Consider the following 25,716-nt stretch of genomic DNA (forward strand, 5'->3'; position numbering starts at 1 on the left):
ACATCTTTCCTGTAGCAGGGGGACCAAAATTGCATGAATACTCCAAAATACTCTAATGTCCTGTGCAGCCAGAACATGACCTCCCAACTACCATACTCAATGTACTTACTAATAAAGGCAAACATACCAACCTCCTTCCTCACTAGCTATCTATCCACTTATAAGGAACTATGAACCAGCTCTCCAAGGTCTCTTTGTTCAACCACACTCCCTCTGTCTTCTACCTTTGAGCCAGTCCTGAATCCGAATGGCTAGTTCTCCCTGTATTCCATGTGATCTAACCTTGCTAACCAGTCTACCATGAGGAACCTTTTGAATGCCTTACTGAAGTTTATATAGATCACATCCACCACTCTGTCCTCATCAATCCTCTTTGTTACTTCTTCAAAAAAACTGGGTTAAGTTAGTGAGACATAACTTCCCACAAAAAGCCATGTTGACAATCCCTAACTAGTTCTTTCCTTTCCAAATACATGCAAATCCTGTCCCTCAGGATTCCCTCCAACAACTTACCCACCACCAATGTCAGGCTGTCCGGCCTGTAGTTCCCTTGCTTTTCCTTATCACTTTTCTTAGATAGTGGCACATCATTAGCCAATCTCCTGTCTTCTGGCACCTCACTTGTGGCTATCAATGATACAAATATCTCAGCAAGGGGCCCAGCAATCACTTCCCGCAGAGTTCACGGATACACCTGATCAAGTCCTGGGGATTAATTCACATTTATGTGCTTTAAGCCATTCAGCACCTCCTCCTCTATAATATGGACATTTTTTAAAATGTTGCTACTTATTTCCCCATGTTGTCTATTTTCCATATCCTTCTCCACAGTAAACACGAATGCAAAATATCCCTTTATTATCTCACCCATCTACTATGGTTCCACAAATAGGTGGCCTTGTTGATATTTAAGGGGATATATTCTCTCCTTCATTACCCTTTTGCCCTGAATGTATTTGTCAAATCCCTTTGGATTCTCCTTAACCCTATTTGGCAAAGCTATTTAATGTCCCTTGTTTTCCTTTCTGATTTCCCTCTTAAGTATACTCCTACTGCCTTTATACTCTTCCAGGGATTCACTCAATCTCTGCTGTCTACAGCTGACATGTGTTTCCTTCTTTTTCTTGACCAGAGCCTCAACTTCTCTGGTCATCCAGTATTCGCTATGCCTACCAGCATTGCCCTTCACCCAAACAGAAAATTACAGTCTCTGGCTTCTCACTAGCTCATTTTTGAAGGCTTCCCATTTTCCAGCCTTCCCTTTATCTGCAAACATCAGCCCCCAACCAACTTTTGAAAGTTCTTACCTAATACCGTCAAAATTGGCCTTTAGAACTTTAATTTTTAGATCTGGCCTACCTTTTTCCATCACTAATTTAAAACTAATAGGATTATGGTCACTGGCCCCAAAGTGCTCCCCCACTGACAACTCAGTCACATGTCACAAGAGCAGGTCAAATTTTGCACCGCCTCTAGTAGGCACATCTTCATACTGAATCAGAAAATTTCCTGCTGCACACTTAACAAATTCCTCTCCATTGAAGCCCTTAACACTATGGCAGCCCCAGTCTATGTTTGGGAAGTTAAAATCCCCTAGCATAACCACCCTATTATTCTCACAGATTACTGAGACCTCCTTACAAATTTTTTTCTCAATTTCCTGCTGACTATCGGGGATAATCTAAAATAATCCCGATAAATTGTTCATCGCGTTCTTAATTCTCTGTTCTACTCTCAGAACTTCCCTGCAAGTATTCCCAGGAATATCTTCCCTGAGACAGCAGTAATGTTATCCTTAATCAAAACACTACTCACCCTTTTCTCTTGCTTCCCTTTCTATCTTTCCAAAAGCATCAATATCCTGGAAGATTAAGCTGCCAGTCCTTTCCATCCCCAAGACATGTCTCTGTAATTCCTATGATATCCCAGTCCCGTGTTTCCACAAAAGCAAAATATTTTCAGTGCTGGAGATTGGGTGTAACAAAACAAAAAATTCCAGAGAAACTCAGAGGTTTGGCAGCATCTGTGGCGACAGGAGCAGATAATGATTGAATCCAATTTGACTATTCTTCAGAACTGAAGCTTCTTCTGAAGAGTTATATCAAACCCAAAGTGTTAACTCTGTTTCTTTCTCCAAAGATGCTGTCAAACCTATTGAGTTTCTAAGCATTTTCTGTGATATAACCCATGAAACTGAATTACTGGTGCCCGTTCACGAAAGTGCTGATTTCCATCGCTGCTGACTTCAGCCTCCGCTGACTGATTGCAGATCCATGCTGAATAAAAAGATGGATGAAACATTTCTTTGTGGCTTGAAGAGGCAATTCCTTCTCCGTCTCCTTGAGGAAACAAAACTGTGCACTTAGTGCTAAAGTCAAGGCTTGTTCATATACCTTATTTCTAGAGTCCACTGGGCACTTTATTATCAATTACTCATTTAATTCCATTTATTGATCAGTGAAGAATAAGTACCAAAGGTAAACCTTTGCCTTGTGGTCATCTTCCAACTTAGCTCATGAATGGTATTACTCATTAGACTTGGCCAGACACTTGTTTGGATTCTACTTGTGTTTGTCCCTATCCCCAGCTGCATAAGAACCTGTGACTGTTTTGTGGGGTGGAGAAGAAAGAAAGGGAGTGAATTAACAGCAGCCTGCCAGACTTCTATGTAAGTGTGAGTGATAATGGGAACTGCAGATGCTGGAGAACCCTCTGATGAAGGGTCTAGGCCCGAAACGTCAGCTTTTGTACTCCTGAGATGCTGCTGGGCCTGCTGTGTTCACCCAGCCTCACATTTTATTATCTAGCCTTCTACGTAAGGCTGTTTCCACAATATTCTGGAAATTGTTATTACATACAAAAGGGAATCATTAATTTCATTGAGGTCTTTGAGGATGCAGTTTGAAGCACAGATAAAGGGAAATTAAGGGGTATTGTGAATTTGGGTTTCCAAAATGATTAGATTAGATTCCCTACAGTGTGGAAACTGGCCTTTCAGCCCAAAAAGTCCTCACCGCCCCTTGCTATGTCCCAACTAGATCCATCCCCTTATAACCCACACACCCCTGAATACTGTGGGCAATTTAGCATGGCCAATCCACCTAGCCTGCACATTTTTGGACTGTGGGAGGAAACCGGAGCACACAGAGAAAACCCACGCAGACATGGGGAGAATGTGCAGACTCCGCACAGACAGTCACCCGATGTTGGAATCAAACCCAGGTCCCTGGTGCAGTGAGGCTGTAGTGCTAACCACTGAGCCAACGTGATAGCAATACAAGGTCATTACAAAACATAAGTGCACATGGTTTTGGAAGTGGTACGATAATGGGCATAGAACGGCTAAAACATGCAGTGGTGATGCCCATTCTCTCATCTAGCAGCCATGGGTCCACATCAAACCTGCTTCAGGGGTGTTTAATAACATCTCTGATTAAATTGATTCAGAATATCTAAATGACTGCTTAACTAATAGGAAACAGTCAGGATAAATGACTCATTTTCAGATGGCAAGCAATAATAAGTGAAGTGTCACGGGGATCAGTCTTGTGACTCAAATATTTATGATCTATATCAATGACTTGGGTATGACGACCAACTGTATTATAATTAAGTTTGCTGATGTCTCTCTCTCTCTCTCTCTCTCTCTCACACACACACACACACACTCACACAAACACACCATGGGTTGGAACAATGGAGGTGAAAAATGTGAAGAATCATTTGTGAAAAGAATTACACATTCGGAGATAATAAAATGTGAGGCTGGATGAACACAGCAGGCCCAGCAGCATCTCAGGAGCACAAAAGCTGACGTTTCGGGCCTAGACCCTTCATCAGAGGGCCTCTGATGTCTCTTTGATGATCTTGAAGTCATGGTGCTGTAGCCAACGTAAATGATTTGCCTTACTGAAGTCAGCAATTTTCAAACTGCAACCAGTCCTTTTATCAAAATGGTGTTATAGTACTTTAAGTCCTTTGCATTTTTAAATTTTCAATATCTGTGCTGTAGTGCAACTTGTGACAGACATAGGCTCAGAGAATAAAAAAGCTCTGCTGAGAGATAGTTGAATTTGTTTACCATTCTGTGGGATTTCTTGATGTTTCTACTCTTTGTAACAACAGACAAGCTTACAACATAGCTCTTTTACAAAGTTGAGGTACAGGCATGTGATAATCTGCTACTTCAGCCTAAGATTTAAAATCTTAAGTTGCTGCATGCCAAACTTTTTAGGGATAGAGACAGTCAAAAATACCACGCAGTTGAAGGAAGCACTCAAACCGCGTCACCAATGACAGGCTTTACATGAACCTAATGGTTACATTATGAAACAATTAGTCCCTTACCTTTGCGTATTTGGGTATTTCAATGAACGTATTTGGCAAACCCTGAGAGAAGTAAATTATTTTAGAATTATTATAAAAAAATTTCATAGCATAACCCATTGAATCTTACCAAGTGCTCACATACTTTATCAGTGTTCCAGTTTTGTTAACCTCTGGAATTTTAGTTACGCTAACGTGAAGGATACTGTTTCCACCTTGACATCCACAAAAATGTGAGTTTAAGAGAAATATTCTGATTTGATCAGCTCAAAACTAAAGTGAATAAACTACTTAAGTCATCTTTCAAATGACATTATTCTCGTCAACTAAAGTTATATCAACAAAAATCTCAAAATGACATTTGTATCAAGAGTGAGAACTACTTCAGTCACACACAGAAGATCAACACAAATGAAAATATGCAGGAAATAACATGAGGAATAATTACAGGATATTCAGAAAGTTAATGCTACAGTCTTAGAATAAATATTAATGAGGGGAGACCTCATTAAGACACCTAAAATAACATTAACGAAGTGGGCTTGAAGTATCATTTTCAGGTTGTGTGCACTACAACTTAGAAAATATGGGGCTGACCCTGGCAATCACAGTGAGTTCTGGTTGGGATTCTTTAGATTTTCACGCAAGCTCAGTATAGACTTCAGAGTTACTTTTAAACATTTATTAACAGAATGTGCATGGTGATAAAGCTACACAGAAGAATGCTTGTGCTCTACAGGTTTCAAGCATCTAGCAGAGTATTAACACATAATATATAGTTACAATTATATCGTAAGCTTATCTGAGGCATTCAGTTCTAATTCATTAAACTCCACCTCTGGTGAAAGTAGAAAGGTGGACAATTTTTGCATCTGTAAGCATACAAGACCTCAGTTTTGAAATCAACTTCTTATCAAGAAGCAGACATTCCTATACCTGTCCAGCCCTGGGACATTTGAATTTTTGATCCACAGCCATCTAACTGGCCATATGGCCTGTCTTTGTTTCCAGTGCATCCAGCAATCCCAGTGTAATCTAAATAGAAACTAGCATTCAAGAACACCCTCCAATTTAAGTGGTATTGTTCCACCTGAACTGCATCACAAGCTTCATCTCATTGGAAAATCCATTGCCTGTTATCACATACAATGAGATTAAGGTGATGGAGTGCTAATCCATTGCCTTCAGCATGCATGGTTCCAAATCCAACTCTCATCGTTCTTTCAATGAAAAAGAGGTCTTACAGCATGGTTGTATACAGTGTTAGTGGCCCTACGTCTGAGCTCAAAAACCTGGGTCGAAGTCCCACATGCTCCAGAGGTTTGCAATAACATCCCTTAGCAGGCTGATTGGAAAACATCTTGCCTGTTTTCATTCATAATGGGTGCCCACCAACTCATTGAAACAATTCTCTGGTCTCCTTCGTTAAGGGCTCAACATTAAAAACTCATCCTCCAGACCACTTGCAGTATCCACAGACCTTTATTTTTTATTTCAAAAAGATACTTTATTCACAAAAATATCTTTCTATACATTAGTAGTCACAAAAGCAGTGGGGACCACTTTGCAGAACACCAAAGCTCGGTCCGCAGTAAACAACTGCATCTCCCAGTCGCGAATGATTTCAACTCCCCCTCCCATTCCTTAGACGACATGTCCATCATGGGCCTCCTGCAGTGCCATAATGATGCCACCCGAAGGTTGCAGGAGCAGCAACTCATATTCCGCTTGGGAACCCTGCAGCCCAATGGTATCAATGTGGATTTCACCAGCTTCAAAATCTTCCCTCCCCATGTTGCATCCCAAAACCAGCCCAGCTCGTCCTCGCCTGCCTCACCTGTTCTTCCTCTCACTTATCCCCTCTTCCCACCTCAGACCGCACCTCCATTTCCTACCTACTAACCTCATCCCGCCCCCTTCACCTATCCATGCTCCCCGGACTGACCTATCGCCTCGCTACCTCCCCACCCATACTCTCCTCTCCACCTATCTTCTCGTCTATCCATCTTCAGTCTGCCTTCCCCTCTCGCCCTATTTATTTCAGAATCCCCTCCCCATCCCCCGTTTCTGATGAAGGGTCTAGGCCTGAAACATCAGCTTTTGTGCTCCTAAGATGCTGCTTGGCCTGCTGTGTTCACCAGCCCCACACTTTGTTATCTCGGATTCTCCAGCATCTGTAGTTCCCATAATCTCTGATCACAAAAGCAGTCTGTTCCATATAGTAGCATATTAAGAAAACAAACAAACATTGGAGTTTAAGATAACAAAGTGTGAAGCTGGATGAACACAGCAGGCCAAGCAGCATCTCAGGAGCACAAAAGCTGACGTTTCAGACCTAGACCCTTCATCAGAGAGCAAACATTGGAGTTTAACTGTCTCCAGCAAACAAACCAAAAGCATCTCATACTTGTACAAGATGATATTTATTTACTTTTGAGGCACCCAGAGGGTCCGATAACTGAACAGACCTCCATTTAACCTCAGCAGAAAGACCACAGACAGTGGTCTTTCTCCACTGTGCCTTGGTGGCAGCTGCTCCAAGCTTTTGTGTCCTTCAGCACGTAGTCCTGGACCTTGGAATGTGCCCGTCTACAGCACTCGGTCAAGATCAACTCCTTTCTCTGGAAGACCAACAAGTTTCAGGCAGGCTAAAAGAGTGCCTTTCAGTTGATGGGCCTCCAGGCACAGTCGATGTTTGTCTTGGTGTTTTTCTAAGGAACAGACAATATGGCATAGTTTTGCATCGCAAAGCTGATTGGGATGAACCTCGACAAAAACTACTACATCTTTCTCCAAACATCTTTTACAGAAGCACATCCCAGAAGCAGATGTGTGATAGTCTCTACACCCCTCAGTTACTGTAAGGGCAGTGGGCAGTGGCACAGAGAGTCCAGGCATATAAGAAGGATCTCATAGATAGTGCCCTTCTCACAACCAGCCAAGCAATGTCTTGGTGCTTGTGGGAAAGTTCTGATGATGAGGCATTCTGCCAAATGTCTTTAACAGTCTGCTGAGGAACAACCCAACAAGATCCACCCTGTCCTTTTCCTGCAGGTTCTCGAGGATGCTACATGCTTACCACTTGATGGACTTGAGGTCAATGGTGGTTTTCTTTGCAAATTTCTGCACGAAAGGCAGGTGATACAAAACAGTCCTACTATTTTGGAGCATTTCGCAGTGACGAGGCCGGTCTCATCCTTAACAACACTGGGGATAGGTAGAGCCTGAGTACAGTACGTAATGGCACTGAGGGTACACGCACAGCTTGATGCAGCCACACACAAAGATGGCAATCAGAATGAGGGTGACATTAGGTACATTGTTTCTCCCTTTATCCAGGGTTTTGTACATGGGGTCCCCTCAGACACTGTCCATCTCAGACCTCCAGATGATGTGGAAGGTGGTTCAGGTGACTACAACGGCACAGATTCGGAGATTGCATGTGTACAACAACAGAAAGAGTGGCTCACATCCATCGATCAGGTTTCTTTCCGCAAAAAAGAGGGATAGTAAAAGCCGCATTTCTGTCTCATTTTGGGGACGCACTCTTCCCAAGATTTTGTGTGTGCCCTGTCCTTCCAAGTCATTTTCCCATCACCTTCAGGAAATCTGTCCTGACAGTGAAGGGGATAAAAGCCCCATTCCCAAAGAACATGACCCTGCTCTTGCCTCAATTTACTTTGGCCCCCAAGGTCTGTTCGACTGGTCACAGTCTAACATCCTGAGGATCTGCTCATCCTTTTATGCCAGATTGTATGACATGAAGCCCACAGAGAGTGTAGCCTCCCTGCCATTCTTGACCTCTATCATGAAGGTCTTAGGTGATGGCACATTGGAGAGTCTGGACCAGCCTTTATCTCCGGATGCGCTGAAAAGACTGGTCACAGATGCTTGCGGGTCTGTGCACTGACAGAAGATCCGAGCAGAAAACAACAATGTTGGCCATACACAGGGAGACCTTTGCTGCCTGAAATAGTTGCCCCTCTCAGGATCATATCCTTCCTGATGGACTCAGCAAAAGTTTCCATATGATACACAAACAAGGCAGGAGAGAGTGGGCAGGCCTGCCTGACTCCAGACCCGATCGGGAACTTTTCTGATGCCCGCCCATTGATTCAGACCACACTAACAGTAGACCAGTTGGATCCAATTGCAGATTCCCTCCCCAAAGCCTATTTTGTGGAGAATGCCCCACATGTAGGTATGTGATAAGCTGTCAAAAGCCTTCTCCTGGCCCAGGCGGACGAGACATGTGTCCAACGCTTTGTTCTGCACTTAGATGATCATTTCTCAGAGAAGCGTGAGACTCTCAGAGATTGTCCTGCCTGGTACAGCACAGGATTAGTCAGGGTGAATCATCGAATTCAAAGCAGACCTCATTGGGTTGGCAACGTCCTTAGGCAGAATTTTGAAACCCACATTCAGCAGTGAAATTGGTCTCTAATTTTTAATTTCCTCCTTCTCCCCATTCTGCTTGCAGATGAGAGTGATGATACCTTTCCTCATGGATTTGCACATGTTGGCTGCCAAATGCATACAATTTTACACCTCCAACAAGTCCCAACCAGTCAAATGCAACAGAGCGCAACTCAACTAGGCCAGTAAGTGTTGCTTCTGGGAGTTTTATTCTTTCCTGAGGACTTGAGAGCCTTTCCAGCACATCCGGAGATAAAGGCTGGTCCAGCCTCTCCAATGTGCCATCACCTAAGACCTTCATGTTAGAGGTCAAGAATGGCAGGGAGGCTACACTCTCTGTGGGCTTCATGTCATACAATCTGGCATAAAAGGATGAGCAGATCCTCAGGATGTTAGACTGAAATGACATTACCAAGTCATTTTCTTCCTTCAGGCTGCTGAGCACAGGGCTCTCCCCGTGCACCTTCTGGAAGAAGAAGCACAAGTATGTTTCAAGCTGCTCCACAGTGTGGACACTGGGCCAGAGATTATCTTGGAGGTCTCCGGGGAAAAGAGCTCTTCACCTCCTGTAGATGCTTCTTAACATCAACCCCATCTTACATTGTTTGTAACAGAAGCAAGCTCTGTGTGTCTCCTAGATTTTGGACAGTTTTGCCCATCTCTCTCACCTACTGAACACCTTTGAGGATAAAGAACTTCTTGCTGTCCCCTTTGTGTGTTTTCCAGCAATCTGATGGAGACTCAAAGAGGGGCTTCAGGGTTCTCCAAACTTTGTAATCCTCTTTGATCTCCTCAATGTTTCTGGGGTCAATAATTTCACATTCAGCTTCTGTGTTCCCTTGCCAGCCTGCTGGTCGTCCAGTAGGTTACAGTCAGCCAGCAGGAGCCAATGGTCAAAGAATAACATTGGATTGACATTGACTCAGACATTCTCTGACTGAGAACTGTGGGTTACGTAAATCTATCCTTAAGCAGATAGATCCATGTGGCCGCAAACAAGTGCGTATACGCTGCACTTTGTCTATAGGGGTAGTGAAATTGTTGTGCAGTTTGGCAACTTTAACCTTTTCCATCAGCAATCTGGTCATACAGTCTGGTTTGTTGCCATCTCCTCCAGATCGATGATGCAGTTGATGTCTTCAGTCAGAATGACCAGCCTGGACATCACCATTGATGACCAGACACTCACTCTTTACCACCAGGGCCTATATATTAATTAGTCTCAGGGGAGCTTTCCTGTACATAACGTTTGCTGCAAGAAGATGATAAAGTTGCCTCCTCGCACCAGAATGCTCAGGCCGGAAAAAAGGCAATTGTTTACACCAATCATGGTGAAGGTCCATAGGCCCATAAGCTTAACTATTTCTTGTAGCTACTGAGGTGTGGTATCCTGAACTCCTGCAGAAACATGAGGCCTGCCTTAACATTAGGTAGGCCAATGTGGAAACACATTGTGTGTGGATTTCACAAAACGCAAGTAAGTACTGACAATTTTTAAACCCATTTTAAAAACAGTTTATAGAATTACCCACAGAACCAATGTCTGTTCACCTGCAATTTGTCAGGGGAGGAGTCCTTGCATCCCCGTAGTGTGGGCAAACTGTTGGGCAATCTCTGCGCTGAGGTAGCCATCTTGTTTCTCCTGGGAGTTGGGAGGCGGTGGAGTGAATACTATGATTCAGAATAACCAGGGTGAGAATGAAGGCAGGAAGATCTGGTTTGCAGTCTGACAGAGGTAGAAGGATTTTGTCATGGAGGATTATTGAAACTGGGGCTGTCTTCTATACAACAGGGAAGATTAGCAATGCTGTTAAAATTTGAAGGCTTCCAATTCAGTAAATAGTGAAATATAGCAAAGAACTATTTCTTTTGATTAGTGAGTCAGAAACCAGAGGGCATAAATTGAATATCAGGAAAGGAACAAAATGTTCAGCTATTTTCCTACACAATTCCAGCCCAGTTCCATTCAATGGTTTCTGATAATCTCAACACACCATCTGAAAACTGACATATGTGGGACATGTGGTTTTTGAAAGTATAACGTATGCAAATTATGACTAGGAATGGGTCAATTAACCATCTGAGCCTGCACTTTCATTCAATCAGACAACTGCTCTGATTGCGGTCTCAACTCTACTTCCAATAACTTCTAATAAACTGGCCAATCAATAGATCAATCTAATTCAGTTTTCTAAATATTCAATCACCCTGCCTCCACCACTCATTGTAGCCTGGAGGATTTCCTTTGACGTGTACTTGCCTGCAGAAACTGCAAGTGGTCTGGAGCCTTTCTATCACATCAGTGACCAGGATTCTCTCCTTCTCCTACCACTGGAAGGATTTACAAGTTGATTTTTAATCAAATGTCTGAGTTATGAATGCACCTACCTTGGCCATCAAGTTCCTGGAGTTAGACTTGAGCATAGAGCTCCTGGCTCAGAGATAGGGACATGGCCACTACGCAATGTGTAAAAGTAGTATAACTTTCAATCCTTACACATCCAACAATAACACTGAATAAAAATTAGTCCTACCTGTTGCATATCGTCACTAGTGTAAATCACAGTAACAATTTCCAATATGGCATTGTGAGTAGAAATACAAGAAGCACACCTGTTGCATAAAACTAAGTACAGAGAAAAAATGAAGACTTGAGTCATTTTCATTACTTGCAAATAAAGTTCATCCAAACACTGTGAATATTTCAAGTGTTCTGAAAAGCTGCATTCCCCAAAAACAGCAAAGTGAAACATAATCACCTTTACTGTTGAAGCCACCCACATCTCTCATGCTTCATTTGGACAAATCTTACAAAACTTGTTTAGATGTTTCTGTTGTTATAGGATTCTCTCCTTTAACTCTTTGACCACAGTAAAATTGTTTTCCACCTTCAAATTACACCTCCTTTTATTTTCCATTGAACATCTCCAAAGTTAGTTTCTTTAAATCAGGGCATTCTAAAATAAAAACTGAAGAAGGGACACAGTAGACCATGTGCGTCTCTAATGCTGTGCTATTACCACAGTACAACACTTTCTTAAGGCTTTTCACTGCCTGTTTGACGCTCTGAAGATACAAATCTTAGGATATAAATCTTTGTATTTAGAGCTCCAGAAAAGGAGGATGGTTCAGGACGAACTGTACACAAATTTTGATAGCTGTGATAATTTCACCTCAGCAACTGAGATAATCCACAGTATCTAAATAAGGCCCACAATATTTTAAATGATTCAATTGACTGTCTCCTCAAATGTTAAAAGATTTTAAACTAATAATCAGATTGCACCGTACAGAAAACCTAATCAGTGCTTCGTAGATAAACAGGAGGCTGGAAGAACGCAACAAGCCTGGATCAAAGGAGAAGTCAACATTTCTGTTATTACCCTTCTCAAGACTAGATCCGTGGGTGGAGGCAACTGCAGATACAGAGGAGGTGGGGTGCGTAGCTGAATTGTGGTGATAGGTGGACACTGGTAGGAGGTACAACCTGGTTGGTTGATGGGAGGGACGGAACCAGTTGGTGGCTGGAAGGGACGGTCAGAAGGTAATGGAAAGGGACGAGTTTGGGCTGGAAAGGGAGCCAGGAGAGGGTGAGAAGGTTATTTGAAATTGGAGAATTCAATGCTGTGTCCTCCGGGCTGTAGAGTGCCAAGGTGGAAAATAAGGTGCTGTTCTTCAAATTTGCGTTCTGAGTTACTGAGACACTGGAGGAGGTTGAGGATGGACATGTTGGAGGGGGAAAGGGACAGGGTTGAAGTTGAAATGGGCGGTGACCGGGAGATTAGGTTGGCCATTATGAGCCAGGCAAAGATGTTCAGCAAAATGGTCACCTTGTCTACATTTGGTCTCATTGACGTACAGAAGACCACATCAGGAGCTCTGGGTGCAATATGCCATGTTGAAGGAAATGCAGGTGACACTCTGTTTCACTTGGAAGGATTGTTTTAGGGCCCTGAATGGAGTTGAGGGAGGTGGTGTGTGGGCAGGTGTTACATCTTTTATGGTTACAGAGCAGGTTCTTCAGTGAGTCACACAAATTTGTGCACCAATGTCATTAGAATTTGTCCGCTTGTTTTGGAGGTATATTGCATACAGACAAACAGACCACAAACAGATACAAGATCATTCCTGCACCCCACATACCCTTGAGAGATTTTAAAAATGGTCAATTCTCCCCATCTCCCAATGTCCCTAACTCTCAAATTTCCAAGATTCAATTCTGAATTTTTAGTAATGACTAATCAGCATTCCCTGAACAATGCCCCGTGTACGAAGTTTTGCCAAAATCAACCCATTGATTTTTGAGACATATCATTGACAGAAAAACAGACCAACAGACAACTAGGGGTGACAACATTACCTCTCTCCATTTTCAGTAGCAGAGCTCAGTAAAGGTATAATAGATAATACTCAGTCTCAGATTGTAGCTCATATAGTAGTTGGTGTAAATTATTAAGGCTGTTTCCTGTAACATTTTCACTTTTTGTCACGAGGGGCATATTTTACTGGAGGTAGTACTTTCTCCTTCCCCTCCCCTCCCCTTTCTTTCTCTCAAAATGAGGCATTTACCCCATGGGGACAGCAAAAGAGAGTGTCAAGACTGAGATTTGAAGCCTCATTACTGAAGGTAGTCCCAGTGAAAGCTAGACAAGCTTATATGCAGTACAAACTGTTAATATATACCTGTTCTTCAAAACACCTTCTCAGGAAGCATTGCTATAAATAAAACGCTGAAAATTTAATTGAGAAGAAATAGAGCACTGCATTTGTTTTAATTTCTCCTGCAACAAGAGCATGTTATGGAAACGATGCGCAACATTTCATCTGCATAGATAGTATTGGTGTTTAATTGATTTAAAAGCTGTGTTGCATTATGATCTGGATATGCTAATGAGCCAAGGACCAGGATGAAAACTGATGATAAACTGCAATTTGCTGTACAGTAGAAGCATGCTATAGGAGGATGCATTAACAGTTTGCTGAAACTACAATTTGTAGCCTGAGCTGTTAAATGAAGCTGAATGAGATTTAGCAAGCAAACTGAATCCATACAAATTAATCTGTGTTAATAACCAATAACACAAGAAATACAACATGGTGATCAGCACTGCAAATGTTTCTTTTGAAAAAAATGGCAGTAATGAAAGCTTATAAAACATAGGAGAAATCTTCATAAAAGGCTTGAAGCAATCAGAAGTTAATTGAAATGGGATATTGCCCCTTCCAAAAAATGAAATTGCTTTAGGAATACTGAGTACTTAATTTGTGAACGAGTAAAACAGAGAGCTGGCTCCATGTTGGGCTGTAGAAGGTGGAAAACAATCAAGATAATTTTGAATGTAAGTTCAAAAATAAAAATGGCGTGTGAGACAAAAAGTAGCTTGTGCTGCAGCTGTAAAACAGCTTCCATTAGAAAGTAGCAAAAGAAACATGGAATTGTGGAATCTCCACATAGAATAATCTTATTATAGCAAGACTGCTTAAATCCCCTGTATCTCAATAGCATTGTTTGAATAGGGAAGTCAGAAAGATGATTAGCAGCTTTATGCTTTCTGAATATAGGCTCATTAAAAATGGGGTGAATTTATGCTTTTCAGATTTAGCACCGGAGAACCAGATAAGCAAGCAGTGAAAATAAAGAGAGCCATAAAAAACATAGGGTGGCAAAGAGTCAACACTTTAGGCCAGTCTCAACAGCACCTGGGAGAACTAACTAAGCTATGGGAACTGCTGGGGATAATTTATTTGTAATTGTATACTTTAGAATTCATTGTCTAGAGATTATATCTTGGAGGCAACACCTATAAGATTCAATTGTTCAGTTTGTCAGTAAATGTTTTTAAAATGGCGGTGATTGTGACTTGTTCAGAATGTTCAGAAGCTGACCTGTCTGGCCAATGGTGAAGATGGTTATAATTTTAATGTCAATCAAAAAATCACTGAAGATGTGGTGGAGCAAGGGGTGTAGGAGAACATAATAAGTAGAGATGGGGCCCAGAGTGAGTGAGAAAGAGAAAGAGTGTGAGAGAGAGAAAGAGAGAGGGAGAGAGAGAGAGAGAGAGAGAGAGAGAGAGAGAGAGAGAGAGAGAAAAGAAGCAAAAAAGCAATGGGATAGAGATAGGAATGGGAAAAGATCAGCCTGAGGAATTAATAGTAGCTAACTGGGATCAGTAATAGCTGACAAGGTCGCAGTGGTAGCCCATATGACAACAAGGCCTGGTGTATGCGGGTTAGGCAAAAGACATGGGAAAAGGTGCTCAGGCCCTCAAATTATTTAAATTGATATTGAGTATGGAAATCTGCAGCATTTCCAAGTGAATGCGATGCTGTTCTTCCAGCTTGCACTGAGCTTCATTTGAGCAATGAAGCAAGCCTAAGACAGTGATGTCAACCTGGGAACACAATGGTCCATTGAAGTAGCAGGCAACCTGAAGCTCAGTGTCATTTTCGAGGACAGAATGTAGGTGTTCTGCAAAGTGGTCACCCATGCTTGCTTTGACTCCCCAATGTAGAGGAGACCACATTTGGAAGCAGCAAATATGGTAGACCAGATTAAGTGAAGTGCGGTTAAATTGTTGCTTGGTACAAACTTGGTATGCACAAGTGGAGCAGCAATAGCAGGATGACCAGAATACATGGATCTTAATATTGTGACCGCCCATAAGATCACCAAGACACTGACTGCAGCAGAAAAGACCATGAATATCAACATTGACTCAGTCCAGGGATGATCATTGTTCCCAGACAGGTTCACAGCCATCGGAAATTTCAAAGGTGATGCTGCACTGCACCTCCAACAAGCTACAATTCTGTAAACCAATCTTCCCAGGAAGTGCAGAGTTCACATACAAGAGAAGCTTAAAAGTGAGCTAAACAACATGGAATGTGATGTCATTATCCATCATGTACACAACACAGAGACTGTTGCAATTCTAGCACTGTCTGCTAATGAAGAATGGTACAATCAGGGTGTGTTCAGACCCAAGATGTCTAAGTTTTCCTCTGAAGAGATGCTCATACAAAGTTTGAACATTAGACAAATCAAATCCCAAATTTGCTGGAGCTAAATTCTTTCCAAGTTTAATGCCAAACACAGGTAGACAAATAGAAGGCTGGAAGAACACAGCAAGCCAGGCAACATCTGGAGGAAAGGAAAAGCCATGTTCCAGATATAATCCTTCTTCAGGAATTGGTCATCTTATCAAACAGTTCATGGACAGAATTACATTTACAATTCCTGAAAATATTTCTGCAGCTATATGTATTACCAATGAGACTATGGTGATGGGAAAAAAACTAAAGAGAAGCACAACCAAAATCAACACTCACTAATGGAGGCTGCTCAAAACAAAAGAAAGTCTTCAACAACAAGAAACACCTGGTTATGCTTTTGGCTCTATCTATTCAGTACCAGGTCCATCCAAACCAGGCAAAGTTAAAGAATTTCAGAGGAATAAAAACAACACACTGTAAAAGTCTATTCAGAGATTTCTGTTGGAGTGTCATATTGGACTTGAAACATTATCTCTGCATTTCTTTTCACAAATGCTGCCAGACCCGATGAGTTTCTCCAATGTTTCCAGTATTGTCAGCAGAACTTTGTATTCTACACTAAGTTGGTAAGATGATAAACCAACTGCATTTGGATCACCATCACCAACAGCGATTATGTTTAGAAGCAAGTTGGGATAAACCAGCCAAGCTATCAAACACCAGCCCAAGGTCTCAGAGATACAAGATGAACTGCCTCAAAGAACAAGGTAGAATTAAGAACATCAATTTGCAGGTACAGAACTGTGAATCTGAGTCATACTTCCTAAACAGTGAACCCACAGAAGTATCCAAAATGTGCAATGCGCCCAAATTCTTCCAGCCACAAGACTGAATGGAGCAACACTTAGCAGAAACAGAAGTGAACTTGGAGAAATGTATGATATTCCAACCATGCCCACACAAATAAACTTCAATAATAAAAATGTAGAAGACCTTAAGACAACAATGAAACACACCACCGTTACACAAAATTCCAGTAGACCCTGCAAACCGAGAACCCCTAAATGTGAGGTTTAAACCTCCAGAAGGTTAGACCACCATGACATCCAGAAGGATGATCAAAACAGCGATTTATTATGCAGATTCTTAGAATCTTAAAAGTCTTACATTTTTCAATTCTTGCTTCTGTGTAAATAGCATTGCAACTACCTTTCATTTCTAGTGCATGTAATTTTATCTTGGGGGATAAAACAGTATTTTTTTAAAAGTGATGTGTATGGTAATGAGCCAAGTACTAGGATACAAACTAATGACCATCTGCTATGTGCACTCCAACTGAAACGTGCTAGAGGTGGCGATGACTATTTTCAATACTGTAGGGAGTTGAGCACTGTGAAGATTTGATGGATATGGTGAGCATTGTCACGGGTGATCATTAACAGAGAATGTAAAGGGGGAGCTCAGCAACATTCAGAGTGCAAGATTAAGGTCATGACTAAAAGAGAAAGATTCATTTAAACTGAGACAAGTCAATGAACTGAAGACAGAAATGAGGCGGTGGTTCTTCAGTTAATAATGAAAAGAGGGTGAGCTTGCACAATAATTAGGCCTTACAGCAAGAACTCTAGGCTCAATTTGTTAATAGATTCAAGTTCAAATCAGACTGCTCCAGTGTAAAAAGGCCATTATTTAAAACAGAGTTGGGGATGGGGTGATGGTAGCAGAATGATAAGGTCACTGGAGTAGTAGTCCAGAGGCTCAGGCTAATGCTTTGGGTGCTTATGATTAAATCCTGCCATGGCAACTGGTGTAATTTAAAGTCTATTAATAAAATCTGAAATTGAAAGTTAGCCTTAGGAATGGAAGCCGTAGCAGTATCATTGTTCTAAAACCCATCTGCTTCACTAAAATTTTTAAGCAAAGGAGATCAACAATCTTCACTTGCTCTGTCCTTCATGTGGCTGCAGGCTCAAAGCAATGTGGTTGAATACTATCATAGAATCTCTAGAATGTGGCAATTCAGCCCATCAAAACCACACTGCCCCTCTGAATAGACTCACTCCTTCCTTGTATCTCCCATGGTTAACCCAGTTAGTCTTCATGTCTCTGGACATTTTAGTGTGGACCAATCCACTAGCCTACACGTCTTTGGGCTGTAGGAGGAAACTGAAGCAAACCGATACAGGCACAGGAGGATGTGAAAACTCGACACAGACAGTAACCTGAGGGTGGAATTGAACCTAGGTCCCTGGGGCTGTGAGGTAGCAGTGCTGACTACTGAGCGAAATTATCTGTCCTCTGAAATGTCTCTGCAAGCCACCAACTTAAAGGGCAGTTACCAGTGAGCAACAAGCACTGGACTTGTCCGTAAGCTGACTTTGCATGAAAAATTAAAGAAAGATGGAAAGTATTGTTTGCTTCTGTTCCACCGGAACATATCTGTAGTTCAAGTTATTCTCTGTCTGTACATTTGATTCAATCACTAACACAAAATTGTACAAGTCACTGCTTCCAAAGTAATTTACAGTCCTCCAACTTGCATTATGATATACCCATACAGATAAGAGGTGGGTCACCCTTGAGTAATTTTGTCCACTGTTTGTTGCCATAGTTCAGTTTAGAGTAATTGAAGAAACCAGCTGAAAATAAGTATATTTAGGATTAACTGGCATTCTGAAGAAGAGTCACTGGACCAGAAATGTAATTCTTCTTTCTTCCTTCTGGTGCTGCCAGACTGTTGTCACGGGTGATCATTAACAGAGAATGTAAAGGGGGAGCTCAGCAACATTCAGAGTGCAATTTTAAGGTCATGACTAAAAGAGAAAGATTCATTTAAACTGAGACAAGTCAATGAACTGAAGACAGAAATGAGGCGGTGGTTCTTCAGTTAATAATGAAAAGAGGGTGAGCTTGCACAATAATTAGGCCTTACAGCAAGAACTCTAGGCTCAATTTGTTAATAGATTCAAGTTCAGCCTGCTGCCAAACTTCTCCAGCAGCTTGTTGATGTTTTCATATTTCCAGCATTCATACTTCTTTGTTTTATTTTTATATCAAGGATTATGTTGTTGACAGATTTATCATTATCAGGCTGTTGGCATTTGAGATGTAGCTGCGAGTGTTTATCAAGATCAATGCATCTCACCTGGATCAATATCTCTCAGGTAAAAATAGTAAGCATAGAAAATGCTGAAAACTTCTAGCTTAGCTGTTAGTCATGACATGGATTTTTATATGTGAATCTATTCATACTTAGGTTGTGCGGCAATTGTAATTGGGGGAATGTGGCTACAATGAGTTCCATCAATTTTTTTTGTCAGCCACCAGTTTGAAGACACCCTGCCATGAGTCAGTAGGAACAGGTAGATGAAGCTTAATGGGCACTGTATGTCCTTTGGTTTCTTCCCTGTTCGGCATGCAAGAGACAACTATATTATAACCGTGACGGTGTGTGCAGTGTCCCAGAACATAGAGGAGCTTCATTAAAAATTTGAAATATATAGGTCCTTTTCAAAATAAGAAAGACAGGTATTTTTAATGTCTTTTTACATGTTAAACACAACACCGAATAACTTGACAGAAAGTACTATAATCTTTCAAATATTTTGAAGTAAGTCTAGACCTGGCCCAAGCCAAGTTCCATGGAATAGTTTTCAACCACTGGCTGCGATGAAGATGGCCCATTCATTACTGTATTTACAGTCTGCCTTTAAGGGTTTTAACCCAAAAACAGTAAATAATACTGCAGTTAGAGTCTTGAGAAAGATCACACTCTGGTATGAGAGAAGGCAGGCAGCAAATATCAGAGGTGGGACACATAGCAAGCTCAAGGGAAGGTTTGAGAGACTAAGAATGCAGCCCTCAACAAGTGGCAACAGGCAAGAAAGCCTAAAGTACAAGGAGCTGTAGAATGTTACAACTGAGGAGAAAAGGTAAATTTGGGCAAGGGCGTAACAAAGCCTCGTGGGAAAAAGAAAGCACAGAAAGTGTCCCTTATATTCAGAAGGAGACAGAAGATCTGACAGAATTATCAAAATCTTCCAAGAAAAACTCCATGTAGACTGAGGGTTTGAGGCAGCCCCCAGGGCACTGATGGGGTCATGCTCAGCCAAGTATCAGTGCCAACTCAGGTACAATGGGTGAATTGGAAGGGAATATTGGCGAACATTTATTGATACCCAGTGCAGCATGTTGCTCATCACCCCGATCATCCCCATAGTCGAGCTAGAGAGATTTATAAATGATTCAGTGTCTGGGGTTGTACTGAAAGAACCAGAAGCCAGTATCAGATCTCTGAAAAAAAAAGGAATGTTTATTAGTAAAGTAAAGTGAACCAGAGGAGAGAATGTTAGGAGCTGATTGGATGGCAGCACATTGTGATTCCATGATGCACCAATTGCTTGCTTGTGGGTTGGAGAGAAAAGAGAAAAGGGAGTATTCAGAACCCATCTCAGTGGAAGAAAGCTTGACCTGTTGCCTCCATCAGATCATAATTTTAAGTGGCTATGGCCGCAGTTGCTTCCAGAATATCAACAGATACTGCAGGAACACTAGTATGCTTTTGCTAGTCGTAAGCATGATTGGGGGCATAGAGGCAACATAAAGGTACAGATTGATGGTGACCACATGTCCAAACCACAGTGGCAATATTTATTTCCAAAGAAAACAGCAAGGAATTTGGAGACTGTTCCACAAATGACTGTACTGTTGACAGTTTTCAGACCAATTGCTACCAAGAATTTTTCCATTTGGCTGGTTAACAAACCACGATGTGGAAAATTGCAGTGGAGTGCAAAGTTCTGAATAAGAATACACCATCTTACACTCTGGCATTAGCAACTATAGCCAATCTAATATGTGTCATGGAAAGTGAGACACAAGTGTTCAAAGTACAGGACTTCTCAAATGGATTCTAGACAATGCCCATTCATAGAGGATCAGTACAAGTGAACCTTTACTTTTAAGGGATGGTAGTGGATCTGAATATGCATGCCCTGGGATTTCAATGTGTGGCATAGTGCCCATTAGGGTTTAGCCATCCCGACCAGTCAATCTAGTAGGTAGACAACCTTCTGTTGATTTCAGAAACGAGTGAAGAATATCATGAATTCATAAAGGAACCAAGAAGATTTCTGGGGAAAGCAGGACTGAAACTAAACCTCAGAAAAGGTCAATTTGACAAGGATAAGGTATATATTTGAGGGTCAGATGATCATGCGTGGATAAAGAGCCACAGAGGAAGGCATGGCAGTGCAAAAGTTAAACTGATAGACTCAGTGAAGCTTTCAGGTCATTCTTTGGACAGACAAGATACTGCAGGGAATTAATTGAAGGTTGTAAACCATGGCTGCACTTTCCCTGAGATTCAGATGAAAAGGGGTGAAATAGGATTAGGAGAAAGTATGTGAGGATGCCTCAATAAAGCTAAAATGTGACTTGCAGGACAACCAAAGCAGGTCTGGCAGCATCTAGGCAGAGAAACCAGAGTTTATATTTCGAGTCCAGTGTCCTTTCTTCAATACAGTTCTATTCTTCAGAACGCTGAAGTGCCACAGGGGTCAGAGTTGGAGCCACAACTATTTCCATTATACATTGACCTACTGGTCAATGGAACTGAGGGCATTGTTGCTACGTTTGCAGATGACACAAAGATAGGCAGAGGAACAGGTAGTGTTGAAGAAGTGGGGGGGCTGCAGAAGGACTTGGACAGCACAATACAATATACTTTTTTCACGTGTGCCCCATTGTAGGAGTATGGTGAAAAACTCGTACAGTGTCTGCCTTCTTATGGCGATACCTTAGGTACAAGTACCTAGGTACAATTCTTGGATACAGCAGAGGGATAAAAGTAATTGCTTAATTACATAGTTGAAAATAACTTTAAAAAGTAGGGTGTAGAGCTGGATGAACACAGCAGGCCAAGCAGCATCAAAGGAACAGAAAAGCTGATGTTTCGGGTCGAGACCCTTCTTCAGAAATGGGGGAGGGGAAGGGGATTCAGAAGTACACACAGAGAGACCGGGGCGCGGAGAGAGGAAGGACAAAGGAGCAGATAGGTGGAGAGGAAGTAGACTGGTCAATGAGGTTGGTGGGTTGGAGCCAGTGAAGGTGAATGTAGGTGGGGAGTTAAGGAGGGGATATGTCAGTCCAGAGAGGACAGACACATCAAAGAGACGGGATGAGGCTGGTGGGTAGGAGATGGGGTTGGGGCTTGAGGTGGGAGGAATGGTTAGAGAGGCAGGGGTGAGCTGGGCTGGTTTTGGGATGTGGTTGGGGGAGGGGAGATTTTGGAGCTGGGGAAGTCCACATTGATACCCTAGGGCTGCAGGGACCCCAAGCGAAATATGAGATGCAGTTCCTGCAGATTTTGGGTGGCGTCATCGTGGCTATGCAGGAGGCTCAGGATGGATATGTCATCCAAGGAGTGGGAGGGGGAGTTGAAATGGTTTGCAACTGAGTGGTTTGGTTGTTTGTTGCAAACTGAGCATAGGTGTTCTGCAAAGTGGTCCCCAAGCCCCGCTTGGTTTCCCCGATGTACAGGAGGCCACAACAGGTACAGCGGATGCAGTACACCACATTAGCAGATATACAGGTGAACATCTGCTTAATGTGGAAAATCTTCTTAGGGCATGGGATGGGGGTGAGGGTGAGGTGTAGGGACAGGTGTAGCACTTGCTTCGGTTGCAGGAAAAAGTGCCGGGTGTGGTGGGGCTGGAGGGGAGTGTGGAGCAGGCAAGGGAGTCACAGAGAGAGGGGTTCCTCCGGAAAGCAGATAAGGTTCGGGATGGAAAAATGTCCTTGGTGGTGGGGTCAGATTGCAGATGGTGGAAATGCCGGAGGATGATGCGTTGGATCTGGAGTTTGGTGGGGTGGTACGTGAGGACGAGGCTGATTCTGTTTTGGTTGTTATTGCGAGTAGGGGGTGTGAGGGATGAGTTGTGGGAAATGTGGGAGACCCGGTTGAGGGCATTCTCAACCACTGAGGGGGGAAATTTGCGGTCCTTGAAAAAAGAGGACACCTGGGATGTCCGGGAGTGGAATGCCTCATCTTGGGAACAGATGCAGCAGAGGTGAAGGTATTGGGAATAGGGAGTGGCATTTTTGCAGGAAGGTGGGTGGGAGGCATATATTCTAGGTAGCTGTGGGAGTCAATAGGTTTAAAATAGATATCGGTTTCCAGGTGGATGCCAGAGATGGAGCAGAGAGGTCTAGGAAGGAGAGAGAGGTATCAGAGATGGTCCAGGTGAACTTAAGGTTGGGCTGGAAGGTATTAGCAAAGTGAATGAACTGTTCGAGCTCCTTGTGTGATCACAAGGTGGTGCCGATAACTTCATCAATGTTACGGAGGAAGAGGTGGGGGAAAGGGCCAGTGTAGCTATGGAAGAGGGATTGTTCCATGTAACTCACAAAGAGGCAGGCATAGCTTGGGCCCATGTGGGTACCCATGGCCACCCCCTTTGTCTGTCGGATGTGGGAGGAATTGAAAGAGAAGTTGTTGAGGGTGAGGACGAGTTCGGCTAAGCAGATGAGGGCGGCAGTGGAGGGGGATTGGTCAGGCCTGTGGGACAGTAAGAAGCAGAGGGCCTTTAGACCATCTGCATGGGGAATGCAGGTGTACAGGGACTGGACGTCCATAGTAAAGCTGAGGTGTTTGGGACCGGGGAATTGGAAGTTCTGGAGGAGATGGAGGGCGTGGGTGGTGTCACGGACATAGGTAGGGAGTTCCTGGACCAAGGGGGAGAAAATGGAGTCCAGATAAGTGGATATAAGTTTGGTGGGGCTGAGGCAGGAGCAGGCGGAGACAATGGGTTCACTAGGGCAGTCAGGTTTGTGGATTTTGGGAATGAGATAGAAGCGTGCTGTGCAGGGTTGGGAAGTGATGAGGTTAGAGGTTGTGGGTGGCAGGTCACCTGAGGTGATGAGGTTGTGGGTGGTTTGGGAGATGATAATTTGTTGATCGGGGGTGTGGTCATGATCAAGGGGGCAGTAGGAGGAGGTGTTGGAGAGTTGGCACCTGGCCCCGGCGACGTTGAGGTGAGTGCACCATACTACAACTGCACTTCCGTTGTCTGCACATTTTATGGTGAGGTTGGGATTGGAGCGGAGGGAGCAGAGGGCTGCATGTTCTGCGGGGGAGAGGTTGGATTGGGTGAGAGGGGTGGAGAGTTTGAGGTGATTGATGTCTTGACAGCAATTAGAGATGAAGAGGTCAATGGAGGGTAGGAGGCCTTGGGGGGTGTCCAGGAGGAGGGAGTATGTTGGAGGCAGGAGAAGGGGTCAGTGGAGGGAGGGTTGTGTTCACGGTTAAAGAAGTAAAGTGCAAAGGCGGAGGTGGCAGAAAAACTGCTCAATGTCCAATAAAGCCGAGTAGAATTGTGAGTTCACCTTGTGGATCTTTCGCAGAATAAAAAAACAGGAGAGGTCCTTTGCAGGTCTGGGAGAGGAAGGCTCTGAGCTGGGGTAGGCTTGATTGTAGTATTTGGAGATGCCGGCGCATTGCAGCGAGTGTGTATTTCAGGAGTCGCGGGGAGAAACGCTTCTGGAGGGTATCAATGTTTTGAATGTAGTGGTTCTCGCGGTTGGGGCCAAATTGGGAAGGCTTTAATATAGACTGCAGTCCATTGGGGGTGATTCCGTTCCATAGGCAGGTTCTCAGAAAGGAAATGTGACTGTAGTACCTGGTCTGCTTTAGGATGGGGTCGAGCAGTCCCAGGGCCAAAGACAGTACAAGAGGGTTGCAGTTGAAGAGGGATGCTCTGAGGTTTGTCCAGAGGGAGGAGGGTAACTTCTTTGAGGGGGACTTCCTTAGAAGAGGCTTCGCAGTAGGGTTAAAATTGTTGCAGAGATAGTACCTCTCTGTCTCCATCTCTGGCAATCACCTGGAAGCTGATATCCATTTCAAACCTACCGACTCCCACAACTACCTAGAATATATCTCTTCTCACCCACCTTCCTGCAAAAAAGCCATCCCCTATTCCTAATTCCTTCGCCTCCACAGCATCTGCTCTCCAGATGAGGCATTCCACTCCTGGACATCCCAGATGCCCTCTTTTTTCAAGGACTGCAACATCCCCTCCACAGTGGTCAAAAATGCCCTCAACCATGTCTCCCACATTTCCTACAACTCATCCCTCACATTCCCTATCAGCAATAATAACCAAAACACAATCCCCCTCGTCATCACGTACTACCCCACCAACCTCCAGATCCAACGCATCATCCTCTGACATTTCCACCATCTGCAATCTGACCCCACTACCAAAGATATTTTTCCCTCCCCACCCTTATGTGCTTTCCAGAGCGACCACTCTCTCCCTTGTCCGCTCCACACTCCCCTCCAGCCCCACAATCCCCGGTACTTTTCCCTGCAACTGAAGCAAGTGCTACACCTGCTCCTATACCTCTGCCGTCACCCCCATCCTAGGCCCTAAGGAGACCTTCCACATTAAGCAAATGTTCACCTGCACATCTGCTATTGTGGTATACTGTATCCTCTGTACCTGCTTTGGCCTCCTGTACATCGGGGAAACCAAGCAGAGGCTTGGGGATCACTTTGCGGAACACCTACACTCAGTTCGCAACAAATAACTACAATTCCCAGTCGTGAACCATTTCAACTCCCCCTCCCACTCCTTGGGTGACATGTCCATCCTGTGCCTCCTACAATGCCACAACGACTATTTAAGTACTTACCTTGAAGCCAGCAGGTCCTTTTTGCTGCGGAGTGCTATTTAAGTAGGTGTGTTCTCAGCCCCAGGTCCTACACGGTAGGGCCTCCCTCCCACCCTCCTCCTCTAACCTAATTAAGAGTCCACAGACTCACAGCAAACACACAAGGGCTGAGGGAAGTGCCTGGTGAGTAAAGTGCGAGTTTTCGGTGAAGAGGCTCAGTGAGGAGATTACGCCACTGTTGAAGAGAGTGAAGACATGACTGCCAAGCTGATTCAGTGTACTGCATGCATGATGTGGGAGGTCAGGGGC

The sequence above is a fragment of the Stegostoma tigrinum genome, chromosome 13, assembly GCF_030684315.1.
Source record: "Stegostoma tigrinum isolate sSteTig4 chromosome 13, sSteTig4.hap1, whole genome shotgun sequence".
NCBI classification, from domain to species: domain Eukaryota; kingdom Metazoa; phylum Chordata; class Chondrichthyes; order Orectolobiformes; family Stegostomatidae; genus Stegostoma; species Stegostoma tigrinum.